Source organism: Phascolarctos cinereus, unplaced genomic scaffold (assembly GCF_003287225.1).
Source record: "Phascolarctos cinereus isolate Bilbo 61053 unplaced genomic scaffold, phaCin_HiC Scaffold_4;HRSCAF=312, whole genome shotgun sequence".
NCBI classification, from domain to species: Eukaryota; Metazoa; Chordata; class Mammalia; order Diprotodontia; family Phascolarctidae; genus Phascolarctos; species Phascolarctos cinereus.
The window spans coordinates 59,715,902-59,739,792 of record NW_027555847.1 but is presented as its reverse complement, the minus strand read 5'-3'; positions in this window follow the sequence as shown (position 1 = coordinate 59,739,792).

The following is a 23,891-nucleotide window of genomic DNA, read 5'->3' as shown; positions in this document are numbered from 1 at the left end:
TTGTAATATAGTTTGAGACCTGATATGACTAGACTACCTTCCTTCACATTCTTTCCATTGATTCCCTTGATCGTCTGGATCTTTTGTTCTTGATGAATGTTGTTACTGTTTTCTCTAGCTCCATAAAATAATTCTTTGGTAGTTTGATAGGGATGGCACTGAATAAGTAAATTAATTTAGGTAGAATTGCCATTTTTATTATATTAGCTTAGCCTACTCGTGAGCAATTAATATTTCTCCAGTTGTTTAGATCTGTCTTTATTTGTTGAAAAGGGTTTTGTAATTGTGTTCATATAATCTCTGGGTTTGTATTATCTGGTAGACTCCTAAGTATTTTATATTGTCTCTAGTTACTTTAAATGGTTCTCTTTCTATCTCTTCCTGCTGGGTTTTGTTGATAAGATATAGAAATGCTGATGATTTATGTGGATTTATTTTTTATCCTGCAACTTTGCTTAAGTTGTTAACTGTTTCAACTAGTTTTTTCAGTTGATGTTCTGGGATTCTTTAAGTATATCACTATATCACCTACAAAGAGTGTTAGTTTTATTTCCTCAGTGCTTATTCTAATTCCTTCTATTTATTTTTCTTGTCTTATTGCCATAACTGGCATTTTTGGTACAATACTGAATAATCGTGGTGATAATGGACGTGCTTGCTTCTCCCCTAATCTTATGGGGAAGGTTTCTGTTTTATCCCCATTATAGATAAAATCTGCTCTTGGTTTTAGATAGATGCTACTTATGATTTTAAACAAGGCTCCATTTATTCCTATGCTTTCTAGTGTTTTTAATGGGAATAGGTATTGTATTTTGTCAAAAGCTTTTTCTTCATCTATTGAGATAGTCATACGATCTTTGTTGTTTTTGTTATTGATATGGTCAATTATGCTCATAGTTTTCCTAATGTTCAACCAGCCCTGGATTCCCAGGATAAATTCCACCTAGTCATAGTGCATAATCTTGGTGATGTATTGCTGTAATCTCACTAGTATTTTATTTAATTTTGTTTGTATCAATATTCATTAGGGAAATCGGCTTGTAGTTTTCTTTCTCCATTTTTGCTCTCCCTGGTTTAGGTATCAAGACCGTAGTTGTGTTGTAAAGGAAATTGGTAGAACTCTTTCTTTATTTTTTCAAATAGTGTGTGTGTGTGTGTGTGTGTGTGTGTGTGTGTGTGTATGTGTATTATTTGGATTAATTGTTCCTTAATTCTTTGGCAGAATTTTTGATATTGATAATTTGGTTTTCTTTTAAAAAATGAAATTAAGCAATGGTTTATCTGTTTGGGGTCTGCTACTGTATTTCACCGCATAATCATTGCTACCACATAATTGTTGCACCCAGTTTTTTCACTCCTAAAATTGGTTTATAACCTTTCATCACATAATTGGCACATAGTATAATTCTGTTGGTCATGCAACTTAAAAGGTAAACAAAGCGGTAACCACCAGTGGCATATAGATACACATTTATCTCTCGCTCATTGCAAGCCACGAGCTTAGAATTCTCAGGGCACATGCATTGTCAGGATATTCCTGAAAGCCGACTTGTGTGGTTTGTTTAGAGTGCTGCAGTACTATTGGTATTGTCACTCAACCCAATAAAAAGCCATAGGTGCAAGAGGAGTGGGTGGGCAGGTGAAGCTTCTATGAGTAAGTCATATGATATGGTAAGACTTGCATCTTCCCATGCCAGCTAAACTATACAGGTTGTCTGTCAGCGATACATTAATGTGCAAAGTATTTCTTTCTGATTATGGGTAAATATAAAAACTATTCTGTGGGCTTCAAGCTAAAAGTGATTGTGTTCACTGAACAGCATGGAAACAGAGCTGTGGTAAGACAGTTTTCAGTGGGTGAAAAGTTGGGGCAAAACTGGCAGAAACTAAAAGACAAGTAATACTGGCACAATTTTTTAAAAGCTTCACATAATGGTTGCACCCCACCTTTTCTGCAAAAATTTTGGCATAAAATCTATAATGATTATGTGGTGAATTAGTGTCTTGCTTTCCCCTTCTATCATTTTAGCCAATCTGATAGGTATAAGACAGTATCTCAAAATTGTTTTAATTTGGATTTCTTTAATCAATAATGATTTAGAGCATTTTTTTCAAGTGACTATGTGTAATTTTGATTTCTTAACTGAAAAACTGCCTATTTACATCCTTTGATCATTTATCAATTGAGGAATGACTTGTTTTCTTATGAATTTGACAAAATTCTATATATATATATTTGAGATGAGACCTTTATTTCAGGAACTATGATTTCCCCCCCCCCCTCAGTTTTATGCTTTCCTTCTGATCTTGGCTACATTGGTTTTATTTGTACAAAACTTTTTTTAATTTAATGCAATGAAATTATCCATTTTATAACTCACAATGCTCTATATCTATTGTTTATTCATGAATTGTTCTCTTATCCATAATTCTGATATATAGTATGTTCCACGTTCTACTAATTTTCTTGTGATAGCTCCCATATTATCTTTTATTATTTTCTTTCATCACTCTCATTTCTTTTCCCAATTGTCCCTCTACCACTTTTATTGGGTTTTTTAAATAATTTTTTAGCTCTTCCAGGAATTCCTATTGGGCTTGTGTCCAATTCACATTTTTCTATTTTTTCAGCTTTGCTTGCAGCTGTCTTGATATTGTTTTCTTCTGAGTTTGTGTCTTGATCTTCCTTGTGACCATGGTAGCCTTTTATGGTCAGGTTCTTTATGTTGTTGTTTGCTCATTTTTTCCCAGCCTATTTCTTAACTTTGAACTTTATGTTGATGTTGGCATCTGTTTCTGGGTTGGGGGACATCGTCCTAAGCTTCAGACTTCTTTTTCGCACTTCTGGTTTCAGAGTTAATTCTCAGGGTCTGCAAGTTTTTGGTGCTCCCAAGATGGTATGGTCCAGGGAGAAGTATGGTCACTGGTCTCCTGATCTGCTCTCTGGTCCTTACCTAAGAAGGGTCCCTGCTCCCTTGTGACTACAAGTGCTTCTGGTCCCCAGGGTTCCTAATCCATTGTGACTGAAAGGGTTCCTCTCCATGCTGAAACGGAAACCTAGAAGTGGGTACAGGCAATGGAGTGGCCAAGCAGTGCCTTGTCCTGCTCCCTGGGTTAGCACAGGGGTCCATTATGATCTCTTCCTTACCGTCTCTATTTTAGGAACTTCTGCAGCTGCTGTTGTTACAGCCAGCTCCAAAGCCCACAGTTGGTGTTGCTGCCATACGGTCTCCTGGCTGGCCCCCATCTTAGTGTCAAACCTCCAAAGCTATCTCAGACTGGAAAATGTCTCTCATCAACTTTTTGTCGGCTCTGCTACTCCAGAATTTGATTTGAAGTGTTTTTCAAAGTTGTTTGCAGGAGAATATTGGGGGATCCTAGCTATAGTGTATCCTCTACTCCACCATCTTGTCTCTACCCTCCAGAAGTCCCTGTGCTTCCTCTGTCTATGGACCTATCTGCCTATTTATTATTTCTCACCTGTAGAATATACGCCCTTCTATAAGGCCAAGGACTGTTTTCAGTGTGGCTTGGAGGACTAGGGAAAGAAGACTCCACCAAAGAAGTCCCTGAGAGATTAATAGTGAAGAAGCAAGTGAAGCAAACTCCTAGAAAAAAATACTGTTACCCGGTAAACAGTCTCTTGGCACACAGGAGGAGGTTAATAAACATGTTTTGAATTGAATTGAATTGAATTATAGCCATCTTTGTTGGTGTGTGAACAAAATCTTAGCTAAAATGTGTAGCTTTTCCAGACTCTATCATAGTACTCTGAACAAAATTGGCACTTAACAAATATTTGTTATATTATGTTGAATGTTATGTTTTGTTGAATGGGAGACTAGATGATGTAGTGGATACTTGGGATGACCTGAGTTCAAATTTAGCCTCAGACAAGTGTGATCTTTAGCAAGTCACTTAACCTCTCTTTGCCTCAATTTCCTCATCTATACAATGGGGATGATGATAGGATCTAACTCCCAGAGTTGTTGTAAGGACCCAATGAGATGATATTTATAGAGTGTTTTGCAAACCTTAAAATACTATATAAATGCTAGTTGTTGATGTTATAAAGAGCTGGCCAAAAACTCCTAGGTTCAAGTCTTACCCCTGATACATGCTGACTATGAGACCTTGGGCAGGTCAATTACCTCTCAATTCTCTAGGTTAACTCTCTCAGACTATACTTTGTATAAAGAAGGTACCAGCCTGCACTGGTAGAAGGGAGTTTTCTAATCTGGAAGTTCATTATACCAATGAAATTGAAGGTCCTATCCCCACCCCTGTTTGTTAAATGTAATTTAGAATTTCATTTAACAAATTACATTCTAAATGACACCTAGGTGCAGCAGATAAAGAACTGGACCTGGAATCAGGAAGACCTGACTTCAAATCTAGTCTCACCCAATTATTACCTTGGTAACCCTGGATCAGTCATTTAACCTCTGTCTACCTCAGTTTCCTCATACATAAAATGGGGATAAAATAAGAGCCCATACCTCCCAGAGTTGTTGTAAGATAACATAACATTTGTAAAGTGCTTTGTAAACCTTAAACACTGTGTAAATACTGGCTTATTATTATATTATATATATTATAATACAGCATTATTAAATGCTATATTATTATAGATCTTCCATTTCACAATAGCCCCCTCATCTTTACCCCCCATCTTAGCCTAGGTGCTGACATTTTTTTTTTTAAATCGAGCTATAGAGTCTTTCCTTGAAATAACAAATGCTCATGGTTTACTACAGCAGTGTGAACAGAACATGATCCATCCATTTGCTAATTACTCTTCCCTTTGGGGGAACATTAACTACTTTGACCCACGCAGGTATCACATCAAAACCTCATTCTGCAGAGCTGCCAATATCATTCTTTCTTTGAAACCAACAGGGAGCAGGAGCAAATGAAACATACACAATTTCATCTCCATCATTCCATCATGCTCGGGCTTGTTTAAAGGCCACCACACTCTGATCTCCATCTGCCTCTCAAAAGTCAGGAAGTTCCCAGCTCAGGACAAAGCGCCCTGGTGGAATGAATCAGTCGAATGGTGTTCAAGGTGATGGCCCACTGAGAACAGAAAGTCAGCAACTGGTTTTTCCACTCGGCTTGGTCATTTCTCTTTTCAGAGCTTTTCAACAGCAAACCTTGAGTCTGGGTTTGTTTTCTTCTTCTCTGTTCTCTTCTCTTCTCTTCTTTTTTTTTTTCTCCCTAGTTTGGTGAATGGCTGCGGGCTGTGTGTGCTCACTGAGCGCAATCAGGAAGCAGTGGAAAGATGACAGTTAGTCGCCCTGTGAGGGTATCTCACTTGTGTCTGAACAGCAGAAACCTTTAAAAATCACTGTGCACCAGGAAGATATTTCCATATTTCACAGCTATTTCAGATGGGGTTGGAGAGTCGATGTTGCAGTAGAATAAAAAAAAGGAGAGAGAGAAAAAGAAAATGAAATATTTGGATGCGGGAGGGGGGTGGCCAGTTTGCTATTCCTTTCTTCCTTCCATGTGGAGCAGGTAATAGGGACTCTAAAATGAGAGAGATTAAGGTTGCTAAGGAGGTGGCCTGTGCTTGTCAGTGTTTAAAGAGGGAGTTCAGGTTCCTATTTCCTCCTCATGCTAATCCCCCAGTACTCCCCCTAAAAGGGCCTTTATCTGAAAGAGCCAGAGTTGGAAGATTGGGAGGTTTTGATTCTAGATCAGTATTTCAAGGCAGATTCCTGCTGACCTCCTGAGGAAAGATTAGCTCCAAAGCTGTGGACCCTTTCCATGCTGAATCTTACTGGAGGCTCTTGCCTGGTTACAGCCTAGTGCAACTAACAGGCTATGTTCAGCTGTGATTGACATCTTTAATCAGCTACCTGTATTCAGGGCCTGCTATGGACCAAAATTCTCCTTGTGTGAAATTAATATTTAGTGTGCAGGCAGCAAAGAGGAGGATAGTACGCTGACCTGAAGTCAGAGGATCTGCGTTCAAGTTGTCCTTTGGACATTTACTAGCTTGTGTAACTTTGGGAAAGTCACAACTGCCCCAAGTCTCCATCTTCTTTTCTGTAAAGTGGGGACAATGATACTTTTACTACTTTTCTCACCAGATTATTAAGAGTCAAGTACTTTGCTATTTGGAAAGCTCAGAGAAACATAATTGTCATTTTACTCTTGTAGAGCATTGTGCAATCCAGATTTGGTGTTATGGACTTGTTTTCATAGAGAAGAATAGTACCAAGTTTCAGTCAATCAGCAAACATTTTGTTTGACACCGACAATGTGCTAAGAACCCAACTAGTAGCTGGGGTACAAAGACAAAACATGGTGGAGGTTATGGGAAACCAGAAAAAGGGGCATAGCCCCAGCCAACATTCAAGAGACAGAATAGACCAAAGTCAGTACTAGATCAACCCAAAACTCATCAGGCATATCAAATTGATTGGCCAAGACAGAAAATGGAACCTGAGTTGGCCTTCTGAAGCTAGAAATGTTAGCGGAAAGACTCCTGGGCTTGGATTTGCAAATCTACCCCTAACTTCTCTTTGTGTGATGTTGAGTCAATTTTTTCTTCTCTCTGAAGCCGTTTTTTCATCTGTGAAATGATGAAGAAGGTAATTTTTGAGGTCCCTGTCAGTTCTAAATCTTACAAACTGGGGAGAACACACAGCAAAGGAGAGCAGGAAGGGTCAGGCCAAATGATGCCTTGCCAGATGCGACTGTCTCGTGATACCTTAGAACCACTCTTTCCTTATGTTCCCAATTCTGTAAAGTGAGGGCGATGGCTGGATCAGTGGTGCCAAACTCAGACAGAAACAGGGCTCACTAAACCATTTATAAAGATCTTTGCAGGCTGCGTGTTGACTTAGAAAACCACATACTAACATTATCTATGGTTTATTGTATTTTGATTTATTTTATATTTCCCCATTATATTTTAATCTGGTTCCAGGTATACTCTGGTGCAGCCCTTGTGTTTAACACCTCCAGGCCCAGTGACTTCTATGGCTTTTTGGTACCAGCCTCAATCTTATAATGAGAGTGGTGAGTGGCCTCAAGACAGAATTTCAGATCCTTTTGGAGTTTCTGGTTGGTATTTCCTTGGGTTAATATTCCTGATCACGTCTTGTTTTTTGTAATGGTATTTTGGGATTTGGTCAAGCAGCGTTGGCATCACGTGAAAGTGATGGCTGATACAGAGGAGAATGAAAGAAAGTATGTAAAGTAAAATAGTCCTGCAAGGGATAGGCTGGAAGATAGTAGGACAGTGAGATGGGGGGTGGTGATCACCAGGTTAGGGTAATTCTACATATTATGGGACACTCCCTCTTCTTATGCATTTTGGAAAGTGTGCATTGCTTTCCTCTTTCAGAATATTTGTTAGATAAGCTTCAAAGTGAATACTGCTGGTGATATTTTTATTGTTCTGTATATCCCTCAGTTCCTTCAAAGCTTAGCTCAAGCGCCACTACCACATGAGGCCTTTTCTGATCTTCTTATCTGTTAGTACCTCTCCCTACAAACAGCCTTACATTTAATTTGTTTGTAAATATATGTATATATGTATTTATGTACATATATGTGCGTGTATGCATATATGCATGTATATGTATATATACTTATATCTATAGCGCTATATATATATATATATATGTTGTCTCTGCCAATGGAATGTAAACTCCATGAGGGTAGGGGCCATTTCATTTCTGGTTTTGTATCCCAGCACCTACTACAATGCCTGGCACATAGTTGGTGTTTAATACATACTTTTCAATTGACTGTGTGTATTTCCCTTGATGAGATGATCCCACAGATAAGCACACTCACATTGTCTTGTATTTTCAATCTCAGTGGTGCCCTATTTAGACCTCTTCTCTCCAAGATTATTTTCCTATTCACTTGACAATCATAGCCATTGCCCACCACAGCAAATGAATCATTCTTTAAATTTCTCATTCACTTGTCTGTCTTCTGGGTTTTCATCAAACTCTTTTTAGGGACATACCCATTGGACAGCAAGTCAACAGTTATCCTTTGTAAAAAGTCATCTCTTTCTTCCAGCATCGAAAGCTGGCTTTTGCAATGACTGCGGTTATGTTGACCAATTTTCTCAGGTGCCTCTGTTGCGGTCTGAGAGGTCGAGATGCCTCAAAGACTGAAGTACATGACGGGATCGTCTGGAATGAATTCACAGACTCAAGCATTCTTTAAGTCAAGTTGGCAAAAAGTTTATTGTTACGCTTTTCAGTGGGCAAGGATTCTTAAGGGTCCTGCAACTTTAGAGTGGTACAGTTAAAGTTTATATAGGACAAAACACAATAAAACCTGTGCCAAATATGCTAACTGGGTGATTCAGGGTGGGATTAGGGAGTGGTTAAGGAGTGGTCAGTTCTTAAAAGAACATGCACTTCTTGTACCTAATGCCCTGGCGTTTTACCCAGAGTTCACTAGGAAAAGGCCACAAGGGGGGGTCACATGGAAGTGTGATTTTAGGCCAGCTATGTCACTAAGTTAACTAGTGGTCAGGGACAACTGAGAGTTGTCCAGTCTGCCACCAGTCACTGTCTTGTTTGACAAGATAGATGTAGGGAGTATACATAAGTCTTAAGTCTAAAATACAGATAATAAGGAGTCCAGGTTGTAGATAATGAGGTAGGGCAGTAATATAGATAGTCCAGTGAGTAAGAATATCTTTATGGCCCAGTGCAAAGCCAGTTTAAACTAATAATTCCTTCAGGTGCTGTTTGTTACTGCACCAAGGAGAGAGATAAGGGTCGTGCTGGGTCCCACTCATGAGTAATTGCTAGGCACAGTGTCCTTGGGCTGGGGAGAAACTATCAGGGACAGTGTTTCTGAGGCTAGGGAGAAATTGGGGTCCAAGCTTAAGCACCCAAACACAAGCACCCAAGTACCCCATCACCTCTAGAACTCTTTATTCAGTGACCTGAATGAGTGGTTAGGAGAGGAGATTAAGCAGATACAGCAGTAGGCTGGAGTGTCCAGGAACCTCCTATTTCTATTGGTGATTGTTTACTCCTGTAGAGGTACTTCTCATATTGATATTGATGAATGGATGATAAGAACATTTAAATGCTTACTATGTGCTAGGCACTATGCTATGTGCTGGGGATACAGATATAGGCAAGTAAAATAGCTCCTGTCCTTAAAGCAATTGGATCCTAAAAAGGAAAGGAACACAGAGGTGAGTGATAGCCAGACAGGAATGTTTTGAAGAGAGAAGTCAGAGAGAATGATGACTAGCTTACTAGGGTGATTGATTGACATGTCTTTAGAAGGAATGGTAGTGTTGATGGGTTCTAAGAGCTGGAGTGGAAATGGGGATACATGGGAACTGCCTCATTTCACACAGATGTGAGGGGCATGAGATAGGAAAGGTAAAGTTAAAGCTCACCAATCGGAGCTCAGGGTCACAAGGGTGGGCCTTTCAGATATGGATGGATGTGGAAGCAGGAGAGCAGATGGTCTGATCTGGAGATGGCCAGGATGTGAGCTGAGTGTTTGGCTGCCAGTAGTTCTTATTGTCAGTGTCACCCAAAAATCTGGTGTGTCAATCATCATCAGCTTCATCCAGACACTCTGGGGACAGTTGAGGAGCTGGGCTTAGAGTCAGGAAGACCTGAGTTTAAATCTAGCCTTAGATTTATTATTATTAGCTAACTTATTAGCTATGCAACCAGAGGCAAGCCACTTAACCACTATTTGCTTCAGTTTCCTCAGCTATACAGCAGGGATAATGTATCCACCTTCTAGGGTAGTTGTGTGCATCAAATGAATTAGTATTTTTCAAGTAACATAGTATCTGGCAAAAAGTAGGTGCTTAGCAAAACCTTTCTCCCTTCTTCCCTCTCTTCATTCCTTTTTCCTTCCTTTCTCCCTCCCTCCTTCTCTTCTTCCTCTCTTATTCCTTCTGTCCCTCCCTCCCTCCCTTTTTTCTTCATCCCTCCCTCCCTCTCTCCCTCTCTCTCCCCCTCCCTCTCTGCTTACCTGCCGGCCTTCCTTCCCTCCTCAGTGTCATGCATTTTATGACTTTAAAGAGAGTATAAATCAATGTGGAATCTCCTAAGCTTTTTGACCATTCACCATGATGCAAAGCCTTCTTTTGGGCTTTCTCTTCGTCTGTTATAAAATGGCATCAATTCACATGTAATTGGAGCTAAGGGTGACCTTCTGATTCCTTGGTGGGATAGCTTACTTGAGGGTGGCATCTCTGGAAGTATTTATCATGATACTAATAAAGCAGGAAATCATCTCTGTGGATTGTTGACCAAGGGCCCTTGCTGTTCTATATCGTTTTAGTGAGTAAAATATTTGTCCTCCTGATGGTTTTTGCCCATGTTCTCCAGAGGTGCAGAAATAGGAGGATTACTCATTATCAGGAACCAGCGGCTCATTGGGCCTGGGTCCTTTAAATTATAACCATCCCCCTCTCTTTCGGGCCTGGTTGGAACAATTTGCTGTCGCTATCCTGGATCTCTTCCCCGTCATCTGACTTTGGCATAATAGCCATCCTGGGCTTGGATCTGGACACTGACCAAAGCCGCTATGCTGTATGGCTGGCCAGACACCATCTGGAGTATTGTGTCCATTTCTGGCCTCTACTTATAAGAGGGACATTGACAAACTGCAATATGTCCAGAGGAGGGTAATCAAGTTAGGCATGAGGACCAGAAACAATTAAATGTTTAGCCTGGAGAAGATTTTGAAGGCCATGATCATTGCCTTCACATATCTGGAAGGCATCAGATGGAAGAGGGAACAGATGTGTTCTGTATGGTTACAGAGGATAGAACTAGGATTTATGAATAGGAGGTCTAAGGAATCAGGTTTCTGATCTACTTGTGGAAGAACTTTCTAATAATTGGAGCTATCCAACAATGAGATGAGTTGATAAGTGAGCTTCCTACTGCTGGCAATATCTGCTCAGAGGCAATATCTCCCAGAGATGCTAAAGAGGGGATTGAATCAGCCTGGAGGTTGGAGGAGATTCTCTCCTAAGTCTCTCTAGGTCTAAGAACCAGTGAGAGATTGCTCAAGAAAGCAGAACAGGAGCCCCTACAGTAGCAAGTTGATTTCTATGAGGTGATCCAAAAATAATTTGAAAAGTATCTTATAAAAGACCTCAAATCTGATAAGCAGAGGTTCTTTAAGCACATCAAAAACAGGAAGCCAGCCAGAGTCAATGGAACTGTTTGAAGCTTTTAATTCCAGAAGTGCACTCTGGGAAAAAAGAGATAACAGAAAGAATCAATGGGTCCTCCTTAAGATGGAATAATGATGAAAGCACAGGACATCCTAGACCTAACAGATAAGCCAGATGTACATAAATCACTGGGGCCAGATGGCATCTACCCAAGAGCTTTGGAGTAATTCAAGAGGAAAATTGTGGAAGCATTGGCAAAAATGTACAACTTGACATTACAAATAGCTGCTTCTGGGGAGAGAAAGAGAGGTCTGTCAGATTAACAGCATAACTCTCCAACTGGGGACTAGGAGAGTGGAGTCAAGGTGGCAGGGACTTGCCTGAGCTTTCCCAAATACCCGTCCAAACAACATTAAAATGCTGCCTCAAAACAAATTCTAAAACAGCAGAACCAACAAAAGGATGGGGTGAAACAACTTCTCAGCCCAAGACAACTTAGCAGGAAAGGTTTGTCTCACTGCAGTGAGAGTCAAGTGGCAGTGCAAGCCATACCCCAGCAAGCCAGCAGCAGGCCTTAGGTGTGACTGAATCTTTTGTGGAAAACAATTTGACAGTAACTAGGTATACACCAACATCTCACACGTATCCCAAGGTAAGGTTAAAATAGATACAGAATTTAGACATAGAGGGTGATACCATAAGCAAATTAGGGTAGCATGGAATAGTTTACCTGTCAGATCTATGGATAAGGGAAGAATTTATGACCAAACAAGAGACAGAGAATATATTACAGGATGTAAAATGGATAATTTTGATTACATGAAATTTTAAAGGGTTTGCACAAACAAAACCAATGAAACCCACATTAGAAGGGAAGCAGAAAAATGGGAGAAAATTTTACAGCAAATGTCTCTGATAAAGGCTTCATTTTTCAAATATGTAGAGAACCAAGTCAAATTTATAAGATTACAAGTCATTCTCAAATTGAGAACTGGTCAAAGGATGTGAACAGGCAATTTTCAGAAGAAGAAATCAAAGCTATAGTCACATGAAAAAATGCTCTAAATCACTATTGATTAAAGAAATGCAAATTAAAACAACTCTGAGGTACCACCTTACACTTAACAGATTGGAAGGAAAATGACAAATGTTGTAGGGGATGTGGGAAAATTGGGACACTAACGTATTGTTGGTAGAGTTGTGAACTGATCCAACTATTCTGGGGAGCAATTTGGAACAATGCCCAAAGGGCTATAAAACTGTGCATTCCCTTTGACCCAGAAATACCCACTACTAGGTCTATATCCCAAAGAGATCAAGGAAAAAGGAAAAGGACTTATATGTGCAAAGATGTTTATAGCAACTCTTTTTGTGGTAGCAAAGAATTGGAAATCGAGGGGATGACCATCAATTAGGGAATGGATGAACAAGTTTTAGTATTTGTGATGAAATACTATTGTGCTATAAGAAATGATGAATAGGATGATTTCAGAAAAACTTGGAAAGACTTACATGAACTGATGTAAAGTGAAGTGAGTAGAACCAGGAGAACATTGTACACAGTAACAGCAGTATTGTTTGATGATCAACTATGAAGGACTTAGTTATTCTCAGCAATACAATGATCCAAGACAATTCTGAAGGACTTATGATGAAAAATGCTATCTACTTCCAGAGAAAGAATTTATGGAATGCAGATTGAAGCATACTTTTTTTTACCTTTGTTTTTCTTGGTTGTTTTTTTTTGTCTGCATTTTCTTTCACAACATGACTAATATAGAAATATGTTTTGCATGACTGCATATGCAGAACCTATATCAAAATGCTAGCCTTCTCAATGAAGGGGGAGGGGAGGAAAGGAGGGGGAGAATTTGAAACTCAAAATTTTAAAAAATGAATGTAAAAATTGTTTCTACATGTAATTGGAAAAATAAAAATACATTTTTAAAATAACTGACTGCAAGATAGGTTCTAGATGAGACTCTGGAAGCTACAGCTGCAGGAATTGCAATTCTGTAGTTGATAAGCTGCTAGCATCTTCAATAAAAGGTAGGATTATTGAAAACATAATCAAAAGCTACTGAGGGAAAGGCAAAAGAGTGACTTTGAGAGTAATTAAATGTGTGGTCAAGGGAGGGGAATGTTTTGCCCTGAATAAAGAACTCATTTAAAAATTAAAAATTACTATAAGGAGAAACTGACTCTTCTCACAATGGAGGAATGTAAACAATGAGGTTTTCCAGAGATCTGGGCTAGGACTGGTCTTAAATATTTAAACATTTTTATAAGTGGTCCAGTAGAGGGAGGGCACACTGAGATCTCCAAATTGGAGAGTAACACTAGGCTGTTGCAGGGAATAAAGTGATGCAGCAATGGAGATGCACTGCAGGACTATATCCCAAGGTCATGGGTGAATGAAGAAAAGCACTTAATTTTAATTAAGCACCTACTATGTGCTAAGCACTGGGTATACAAATAGAAAGGTGGAACCAGTCCCAGATCACAAGGAGCTCACATTTAAATGAAGAACAAAACACAAAGAGTAGGTTTCAGTTGCCAGTCAGATGGAAAGTTCCCACAGTCCTTAGGGTGCAGTGGAAAAACAGATGGTAATATGCCTTCTTTGATGTAATTTCCACTGATAAAGTCATATCCACTTCTGATAATGAACCATTGCCAGTGCCAAGGTTTTTGGTGCTGGGAACTTTCTTTTTTGGATCTTCTGGGTTACATGGAAGAGTGAAGACCGTCCAAGTTACCAATGACTTTCCAGTTGCCAAAAGATGTTCCCTCAGTCCTTGTTGCTCCACCTCTCTTCAGCATTCAGCAGCAAGGACCACCCCGGGCATCTAGGAGCTCTCCCCATCTTCGACTTTGAAACAACACACTGTTGTGTTCCCCTCCTCCCACTCTGTTCCTTTCACTGATGCTGCTTCTTCCTCTACCTTGCCCAACATAGGCTTACCCAGAAGCTCAGTCCTTTGCTAGTTTTCTACTTTTTTCTCATAAGGGGTCTGCCTTGGAGACCTTATCCACATCCAGGTCTTGACTCTCTCTTTTATGCAGAGCACTATGAAATCCATATCTCTAGTTCCGGTCTCTTCCCAGGACTTCATTTGGCTACATTATAGGATCTAGAGCTGGAGGGGATCTTAGAGATCACTCCCCTCATTTTACAGAAAAGGAAACTGAGGCAAGAAAGGAGAAGTGACTTCAAGTCAAGTCAATAAGCATCTAAATGCCAACTGAATGCCAGGCACTGTGTTAAGTGATGAGGATACAAACTATGGCAGAGCACCCACTCTCTTCTTGAGGAATAAGAACTAGCAGCATAACTAAGGACTGTAGCTAAAGCTGAGGTCAGAAGCAGAGAGAAGCTCTCTTTTCACTGGACATTTCCATTAGGATGGGTATGGCAGACACAGTTATCAGGAGCTAGTGTTGCAGAGAGGAAGGAGTAAAGGGTTTGGAGAGAGAAAAGCTGGCTTCGTATCTTATTTCTGTTACTCCCTGTATTAGCACAAGGAAGTTCTTTCACCTTTCTGGGCTTCTCCTTGTATGAATTTGGAGAAATCATGTGACCAGTGGAATCATCCTGGCAACAGCCAGCAACGCTGCACATCTAGGTCACTATCTATGTGCCTGCCCATTAGAACAGCTTCTAGGGGAAGTAGCATACCTGGAGAAGACCAGAGGAAAGCAGGACTTGGCTGGAGCAGCACAGTGACATCATAGCAATACATAGGTAGTTCTAGAGTGTCGGAAGTGGGATGTACACTTCCACATGGGTATCCCTCTATTCTTCTTCCTTATATATGTCCGCTTTTCCACTCATGGTGTGTATATTTCGTGGCAAAACATGCACAAGGTATATAGGGATAATGTTTTATTATTACTTTTCTTATAACATTACTTTGTCAAATGCCTTTGCTTTGAACTCATTGTGACCTCTTGCTGGCTAATGGAGGGAGAAACAAACAAGAATATATTAAGCACCTACTATTTGCCAGGCACTGAGCTAAGCTTTTTCAAATATTTTCTTATTTGATCTTCAAAACAACCCTGGGAGGTAGGTGCTATTATTACTCCCATTTTACAGTTGAGGAAATTGAGGCAAATAGAGGTTAAGTGACTTGCCCAGGGTCACATGGCTAATAAATGTCAGACTCAGGTCTTCTTGACTTCACAGCATGACTCTTAGCTGCCTCTAGTTGTGCTAAAGGTAAATATATGGATAGGAGCTCATAAAGATACAGTTTTAAGTGGATGCAAACTCAAAGAGTACCGAAGCTGGGCTACATTTGTCTGGGGGAACCACCATGCAAGTTGGGGGTTGCCTTCAGGTGCTATACTTAGCTTCTTCCCATCTCTTTTTATTCCCTCAACCATTGCCCAAATCACATCTTCATCATTTCGTGCTGGATTATTGCAATGTACTCCTTTTTAAAAAATTTTTTTAATTTCCAGTTCCAAATTCTCTCCCTCCCTCTAGCCCCTTCACCACTAATTGAGAAGGCAAGAAATACCCATGATACATATGAAGTTATTATTGCTATGTATTTCTAAACAATCTTCCTCCTATTGCCTCACCTTCTCACAGCCATCCCACACGTGGCTGCCTGATTAATTTTCCTCTAGCACTACTTTGCTCAAATCATGGAAGAATCCTACCTCTCAAAAGCCTCCAGGGACTCCTATAAATAAAATCCAAGATCCTTTGGCTGAGGTTTAAGCCCCTTTGCAATGTGACACCACCTTATACCTCTAGCCTTTTCTCTTATTGATCCTCAAAAAGAATCTATGACTTCAGCTAAACTCTCTTCATTGTTTGCTGAACTGGAGCCCAGCATGGCAGAAAGACTCCCAGATTTAGCACCAGAGGAACTGGTTTGGAATTGCAGCTCTGCACCTTACTCCTGTGTGATTATGGGCAAGTCACTTCACCTTTCTGGGCCTCAGTTTCCTTAGCTGTAAAATGAAGGTAATGGGCTAGATACTCTTTTAGTGCCTTCTGGTTCAAAATCTTGGGATCCTATACCATGAACATTTGTACCTCCATGCACTGTTCCCTCTTGATGTGCCTTCCCTACTCCTTTCTGCTTATCTAAGTCTTCCACATCTTTCAAGTTCTACCTCAAGGTCCAAATCACTCGCCCAGCAAAAAGCCTTCCCTGGCTGCCCTGGTCCTCAATGATCATTCTATCTTCCGAATTCCTCTTATCTAAACTCTAGTGCCACAAAAGCCTGCTCAACTCTTGAAATTTATGATTTCTGAATGCTGGGATGGGATTAAGGAAGAGTTTCCATTTTTAGAGGCTCAATACCACAACCTGAAGCTAGAATGTGAACAATTAGCTAGCAGGAAGCCTGAGAAGTGAAGGCATTATGTCATATACTACAACATGTCCTATGGGTTGAATATAGAAATGCACAAACAGGCAGAAATTTTCAAGAGGATGAATTCTGTCTGTGCTCAAGTCATTTATTTTCTGAACCAAGAGGAATCTTGAATTCTACTCCTTGGCTCTGATAAGTGAGGTGACCTTTTGTCTTATCTTGCCCATTAACCTGGTCTCGGTCCATCTCACTCCTTGGACAACAGCTCTAACGTATGTCATATGTTGGTAATGCATTGATACCTCCCCAAATGCTTTTTTTTAAGCAAAATACATATTTTTTCAATAGCAAAGATCTATCTTCTCATCCTCCCACTCCCCTTCCCTCCCCCAGTCTTATGTTGAGAACTAAAGAAAAATAAATTTTTGCGGACACCTGCATCCACGACTGTGTTTAATTTCTGGTCGAGTATGATAAAAGAGAAAGATATGCAGGCCAGGTGGGTAGCTATTTCAGAACAAGCTCCGTTTATTGATCTAAGGGTTAGGGTTTTTATACCCCATCTGTGGGAACAGAACCCAGAGTGCAAAAAGGCAAAGTATCAACAATAATTTTTCTCATGGGAACGGTAACTAGGGGGAGTCCCCCCTGAAATGTCTCCTCGCTTCCCGGTTATTTTTCAGGGTCCTTCTGTTCTCAAGGGAAAGATAGAGCAGGGGAGGGCTTGGAGAGCCTACGTTCTGACTTAGGTGGTCCTCAGACTAAGGACAGGCTACAGGTAAAACCCGGCCTGACTTAAATCCTCAAACCCATCAGTGCAAGACCTCTATAATAAATCCTGTTATAAATATGGATAGTCAATCAAAATATTTCCACATTCAGCATGTCAAAAAAAAATGTCTCGTTCTTCACTCTGAGTCCATCACTTCTCTGTTAGGAGATGGGCAGCATATTTCATTATCAGTACTCTGTAATCCTGGTTGGCCATTATGTCGATAAGCATTTCTAATCTTTAGCATATTGCTGTCATATACAATGTTATGTTTCTGTTCACTTCACCAGGCATCAAATCATACAAGTCTTGCCAGGTTCCTATGAAACCATCCCTTTCATCACTTCTTACAAAACAATAGCATGCCATCACATTTATATACTGTTAACTGTCCATCCATTTCTCATTATAGTCACCCCTTCAGATTCCCATTCTTTGCCACCTTAAAAGAGCTATAAATAGTTTTGTACAACCTCAGAGTTGGTTTTGATTAGGATTAGTCCCTCTCTTAATCTACTTTTCATCTAATTTTCCCTCCCCTTTGTCCCCTCTTCCTGTTATTTTCCTACCCAACAGCTTTTCAGCTCCCCTTTACATGCTATCTGCCCCATTAGAATGTAAGTTTTCTGAGGGCAGGACTGTTTTGTTTGTTTGTATTTGTATCATGCTTAGCAAAGGGCTTGGCACATAATAAACATTTAATAAATGCTAGCTCTCTCTCTCTCTCTCTCTCTCTCTCTCTCTCTCTCTCTCTTTCTCTCTCTCTCTCTCCTTCTCTCTCCCTCCCTCCCCCAACCCAATGGGTCCAGCATCTTATGGATATGGGTACTCCTTCCAGCGGTACAGATCACAACACATCCATGCTTTCTTACCTTGTGCAATCATTGTTCGTGACCTTCCATAGGGCCACCATAAAGACTCTACCCAGTGTTCTGGAGACCTTTCTTTAGATCTTTTATTATTTCATGGGTACTAGTGTAGCATTCAGGCTGTCCTTCCCCCACCCTTTTTTTTGTGAGGCAATTGGGGTTAAGTGACTTGCCCAGAGTCACACAGCTAGTGAGAGTTTTGTGTCTGAGACTGTATTTGAACTCAGGTCCTCCTGAATCCAAGGTTGGTGCTCTATCCACTGTACCACCTGGCTGCCCCTTCCTTCACTCTTACTACACAACTGGCCTACTTCCTTCTCTTATTCTTTCCTGAGTTACATGTCCTTCTCAGAACATCTTTAGCATGATATCCTTAATATCACTTTTAAAGTGCAAGCCACTGTGGGTAATATGGTTCCACCATGTATCTCTCTGTTGCCTTTAAGGACACCCTCAACTGTGATTCTTCAGACATTCTATGATTCTTAGCACTTACAGCATCATTAGGATAATGCCAGTATTAAAAAAGATGGATTTTTTTTAATTAAAAAGAAGATGGATTTGAATCTTAAGAAGCAGCCTGGTATCACAGGCATCATCTTTTGCAAATATGAGCACCTGGAAGACCTTACCATCTTCACTGGACATCCTCCAGGACATTGGTAAATGCCACTGCTGAGGATGCATCTCCCCTTTTTATGGCTTGCTCAATATTGATCACTAGAGCATCACTGAGCAAAGTTATTTCTGTGGTTGAATCTATCAAAGTATCATACATAATCATAACATATGCATAAGATAAATTATGTTGAAGGAAAGATCTTTAATGCTGTTGTGTATATATGTATATATATATTATATATATATATAATATGTGTATACATAATTCATTGATGCTTTAAAAATTTGTGTGTGTATATATGTGTTCAGCAACTTTCAGCGGTGTCCAACTCTCCATGATTCCATTTGGGGTTTTCTTGGCAGAGATATTGGAGTGGTTTACCATTTCCTTCTCCAGCTCACTTTACAGATGAGGAAACTGAGGCAAAATAGCATGAAGTGACTTAACCAGGGTCACATAGATAGTAAGTGTCTAGGCTAGATTGGAATTCAGGAAGATGAGTCTTTCTGACTCCAAGCTTTGCACTTTATCCACTGAGCCATCCAGCTGCCCCTAGCAAGTTCAGGACTTTAGGAAATTCACAGCAATTCCCAACTATTACTGTTCCCAATAGCTCCCTTTCTTATAGCAAATAAGTGCAGTTAAGTAAAACAGACTGACATCTTGACTGTGTCTGATAGTATATGCCTTCCCCTGCATCTGAAGTCCACCACTGCTCCATTGACAGAAGGCATGTTTCATCATCAGCCCTCAGGAGTGAAGAGCAGTCATGACATTCATCTGAGTTTTGCTGTCTTTTAATGCTGTTTTCCTTTGCCTCACTGTGGTAATTGTGAATGTTGTTCCTTTGGTTCTGCTAACTTTTCTCTGCATTAAGTTCATCCAGGTCTTTAAGGCTGCCTTGTGCTCTACAAAGTCAAATGCTTTGCTGTAATCAACGAAGAGTAAAGGCAAGGAGATCTTGTATTCTCTACACCTCTCAATCAGTGATATAACTTGAAGATGTAGTTTGCTACAGAAAATCATCTGCAAAAGGCTGCATGTTCTTTTCTCAGACTTTTATCAAGGATATCATTAGGAAGCATGTAGATCATTCACACAAAGATTTTGTAGAAGAGTGAGGCAAGAATAGCCAAGGAAAAGTATTAACAATGACTGCAACAATGTAAATAAAGATAGACCTAGATGGCAATAAAACTCCAGTCTACTATGTTGGACAATGTGGGTGCCAAGTTATTAAAGGGAAACAACACATTCTTACCAGAGGGATAGATAGAAGTGGAAAGGGCCATGGACAATCAGCTATAAGCATTCTTTTAGGCGGTTTTGCTTACCTGATTTTGGAGAATGTTTTTTTGAGGAAGTGTATAGTTTTATTGGGATATGTCTGTATGTCAAAACAAAAAGTATCTTTAATTTTTCTTTTTTTCCTTTTTTGTGGGGGCTTGGTTTCATTTTTTAAATTTTTTTTGCTTTTTTATTGCTGAAACTTAAAAACACATTAAGAAAAGAAAAAGAAATATTATAAACTTAAATATTGAAACTTACATACAAAATAAGAAAATAAAAAAACACATGTCATGTGCACAGCAGAACATAAGAGAGGATTTAAAATATAGAGCAATAAATCTCCATTTCAAGAAAGCTTATGTAATAAATACTACCTGTTGTGTTGAGAGCTGTCCATGTTTTCCTTGCTGCCTTATTAGTTTTCCTTTGTTCTCTGCTATGCACTTTTTACTTTGTATTGTTCCCTCTTGAACCCATTCCCGATGAAAGTAGGTTTTCTGAACTAACGGCCCTCCTTCCCCATCTGATTCCTCTGTGTCTTTCTTCCTCTCCCACCTCATTTGTATAAAATAATTAATCCTTTTAACTATTCCTAAACAGTTTTACTTTTTAAAGTCATATCATACTCAGCTCTACCCCAATCTTTCTTATGAACTACCTAATTACTAATAACAATGTTAAACATACATTTACATTTTACATACATAAAAGGTAAACAGTCTGTCCTTCCTGAGTCCTTTGTAATTAGTTTTTGGTATGTACCTTATATTTCTCTTAGCTTTTGTATGCTAAATCTTCTATTAAGTTCAGGGTATTTTTTTTAAACAGTCCTGAAAGTCTGATAGTTCATCAAATATCCATTTTTTTCCATTCAGAATTATGCTGGCCCTTGCTGAGTATGATATTTTTGGCCAGAACCCCAGTTCTTTTGTCTGGAACCGGAACCAAGGCCTCCAGCCTCCTGTAAGTGCACACAAGCAGTGGGCATCCCCACCCCACTGCTTCTGCACTCAGCAGGTGTGGGCTGGTTCCTTCTCGCCCGGCCATATCTCCACACCACTGCTGGGTCTGGCATTCCTTGTCAGCAGAAGCTCCCTCAATCTTCCCTGGCTCTGACACCTAACACCCCTCACTGTCCCAGGAGTAAAACTTACCTAGGGCTGGGGCCGGGTGAGGACGCCTCCCGACTCAGCTAACCCCAAGGCTTGCCACTTGTCTTTAAGGAAACCTAGGACCTAGCCTGGAGGTGTTTACTCTTCCCAGGGATCAAATCCTGGGACTTTTCTTCAGATCTCTGATTGCCCCGGAGGACCCATATTCTACCCTTACTCTTTTTTATTTTTACTGCTCATTTATTTCATCTCTTTCGTGGGGGAAAATCTTGAGAACTTGTAATTTTCTGACCTGGTCCACCTTCTTCCCCAAATCCTCTCCTTTTTTAAAAAGCAGGATTTTGTAACAAAGCTGTAACTAGGAATTCTTATTGGAAGGGGGTGGGGCAAAACAGAACAATCTGATCCAGGTGTGAAGTCAAGTCAACACGCATTTTTTTTTAAGTGCCAGCATTGGGCTAGGCATTGGATATACAAATAAGGCAAAAGCATAGTCCTTGCCCTCAGAGAGTTCACAGTCTAATAGGGAAAGCAACACGCAAACAGCTATGTACATACAAGATATATGCAATGTAAATGGAAGGTGATTTTAGAGGAAAGGCACTGGAGGACAAAGGGGATGGGGGGGAGGAATACCTCTTGTCTCTCTCTGTCTCTCTGTCTCTCTCTCCTCTTCCTCCTCCTCAGACCTAGCCTGGAGGTGTTTACTCTTCACAGGACCAAACTTCATCCTGGGACTTTTCACTCATTTCACTCAGCAACAATCCATGCAAGTCTTTCCAGTGTTTCTGAAATGCACCTGCTTCTCATTTTTTATAGCACATTAGTATTCTGTTACATTCATATACCACAACTTGTCCAGCCATTCCCCAATTTGAGGCATCCCCTCGATTTCCAATTCTTGGCCACCACAAAAACAGCTGCTATAAATATTTTTGCACATGAGGGTCCTTTTGTATTTTTTATGATCTCTTTGGGATACAGACCTAGTAGTGGTCAAACCTAATGTTCTTTTAACTCATTGACCCCTCACTGCATCATCACATTTTTTCTTCCTAGTACTTTGATAAAAACCATCTGCATCATTGGAATAGGAGGTTTGATTGGCAGAGAGGAGGTAGGTCCTTTTGGACCTTGGAGTACTTTCAGTAGTAGGTCAGGCCAGGGTGGAATGCCAAATTAGAAGGGTTAGGATAAGGACATTTCTGGTCTGGGTAAAGGTACATTGGGAGGTAGGAGAAGGTGAGAGAATTTGGGAGAAAGGTAAATTCTACCTGTTTCAAAACTTTGCCCAGATCCACATACCATCCCCTCCCCAATGCCCCACCACCCCTCTGCTCCCAGGGCTTTCTCTTCTCTCTCTCTCTCTCTCTCTCTCTCTCTCTCTCTCTCTCTCTCTCTCTCTCTCTCTCTCTCTGTCTCTTTCTCTGTCTCTCTCTCCCTCCCTCTCTCTCTCTCTCTCTTTTTTTTTCTCCCCAAAGACTGGGTCTCCCTCTCTCACCCAGGCTGGAAGTATGGCACAGTGGATAGAGCACTCAGTCTGGAGGCAGGAAGACCTGAGTTCAAAACGGACCTCAGATGCTTACCAACTGTGAGACCCTGGCTAAGTCACTTAACCTCTGCCTGCCTGCCTCAGTTCCCTCACTATGAAATGGGGATAGCAGTAGCACCTACCATGTAGGATTGTTGTGAGGATCAAATGGAATAATATTTGTAGAAGCTCTCAGCACAGAACCTGGCACAACGTGGGCATTTATACTTACTTCTTTATTCCACCCATCCCCCTAAGCCTGATCGCCCTCTGATCAACACAGGAGATTTGATCTGCTCTGTTTCTAACCTGGACTGTTTGGAAACCCAGAGTTAGCCCCTCCTTGGGGATCCATGGAGATCCCCACTTCAGTGCCAAATAGTGGGGACAACCTGCAATCTTAGCTCACCACAGCCCTGAATTCCTGTGCTTGAGCGTCACCAGCCCCAGCCTACTTGGTGGCTGGAATTGCAGGCATGAGCATTACTGGAGTTTTATCCCTCCATTTAAATGGCAGGTCCAAGGACATGGGTCGGGTATGTGACCAGCTATGAGTCAATCTATCGTAATTAAATGTGATTTTAAAGAGTCGTTGTGTATCCAGGTCAAAGAAAAGTCACACCTGATTCAGGACATGTCATCAAAGCCTTCATCCATGTGAACTTTGTTAACAAGGACTCAACCTTTCACTGCAGGACCTGATCACATCTCTCTACATCACTCATTTCCCCAGAGAAACATTATACATTCAAACCCTAGAGTAACCCCCAAACCTATATAAGCTGGCAATGAATAGAACTTGCTTCTGTTCTGGGCCCTGGGGGCAGAGGGGTGGTGGAGCAGTGGAGAGGGGATGGTATGTGGATCTGGGCAAAGTTTTGAAACAGGTAGAATTTGCCTTTCTCCCAAATTCTGTCATCTTCTCCTACCTCCCAATGTACCTTTACCCAGACCAGAAAGGCCCTCATCCTAACCCTTCTAATTTAGCATTCTACCCTGGCCTGACCTGCTACTGAAAGTACTCCAAGGTCCAAAAGCACCTACCTCCTCTCTGTCAATCAAACATCCTATTCCCATGATGCAGATGGTTTTTATCAAAGTACTAGGAAGAAAGCAATATGCTGATGCAATGAGGAGTCAATGTGGAATAATTAAAAGAACATTAAGTTTGACCACTACTAGATCTGTATCCCAAAGAGACTGTAAAAA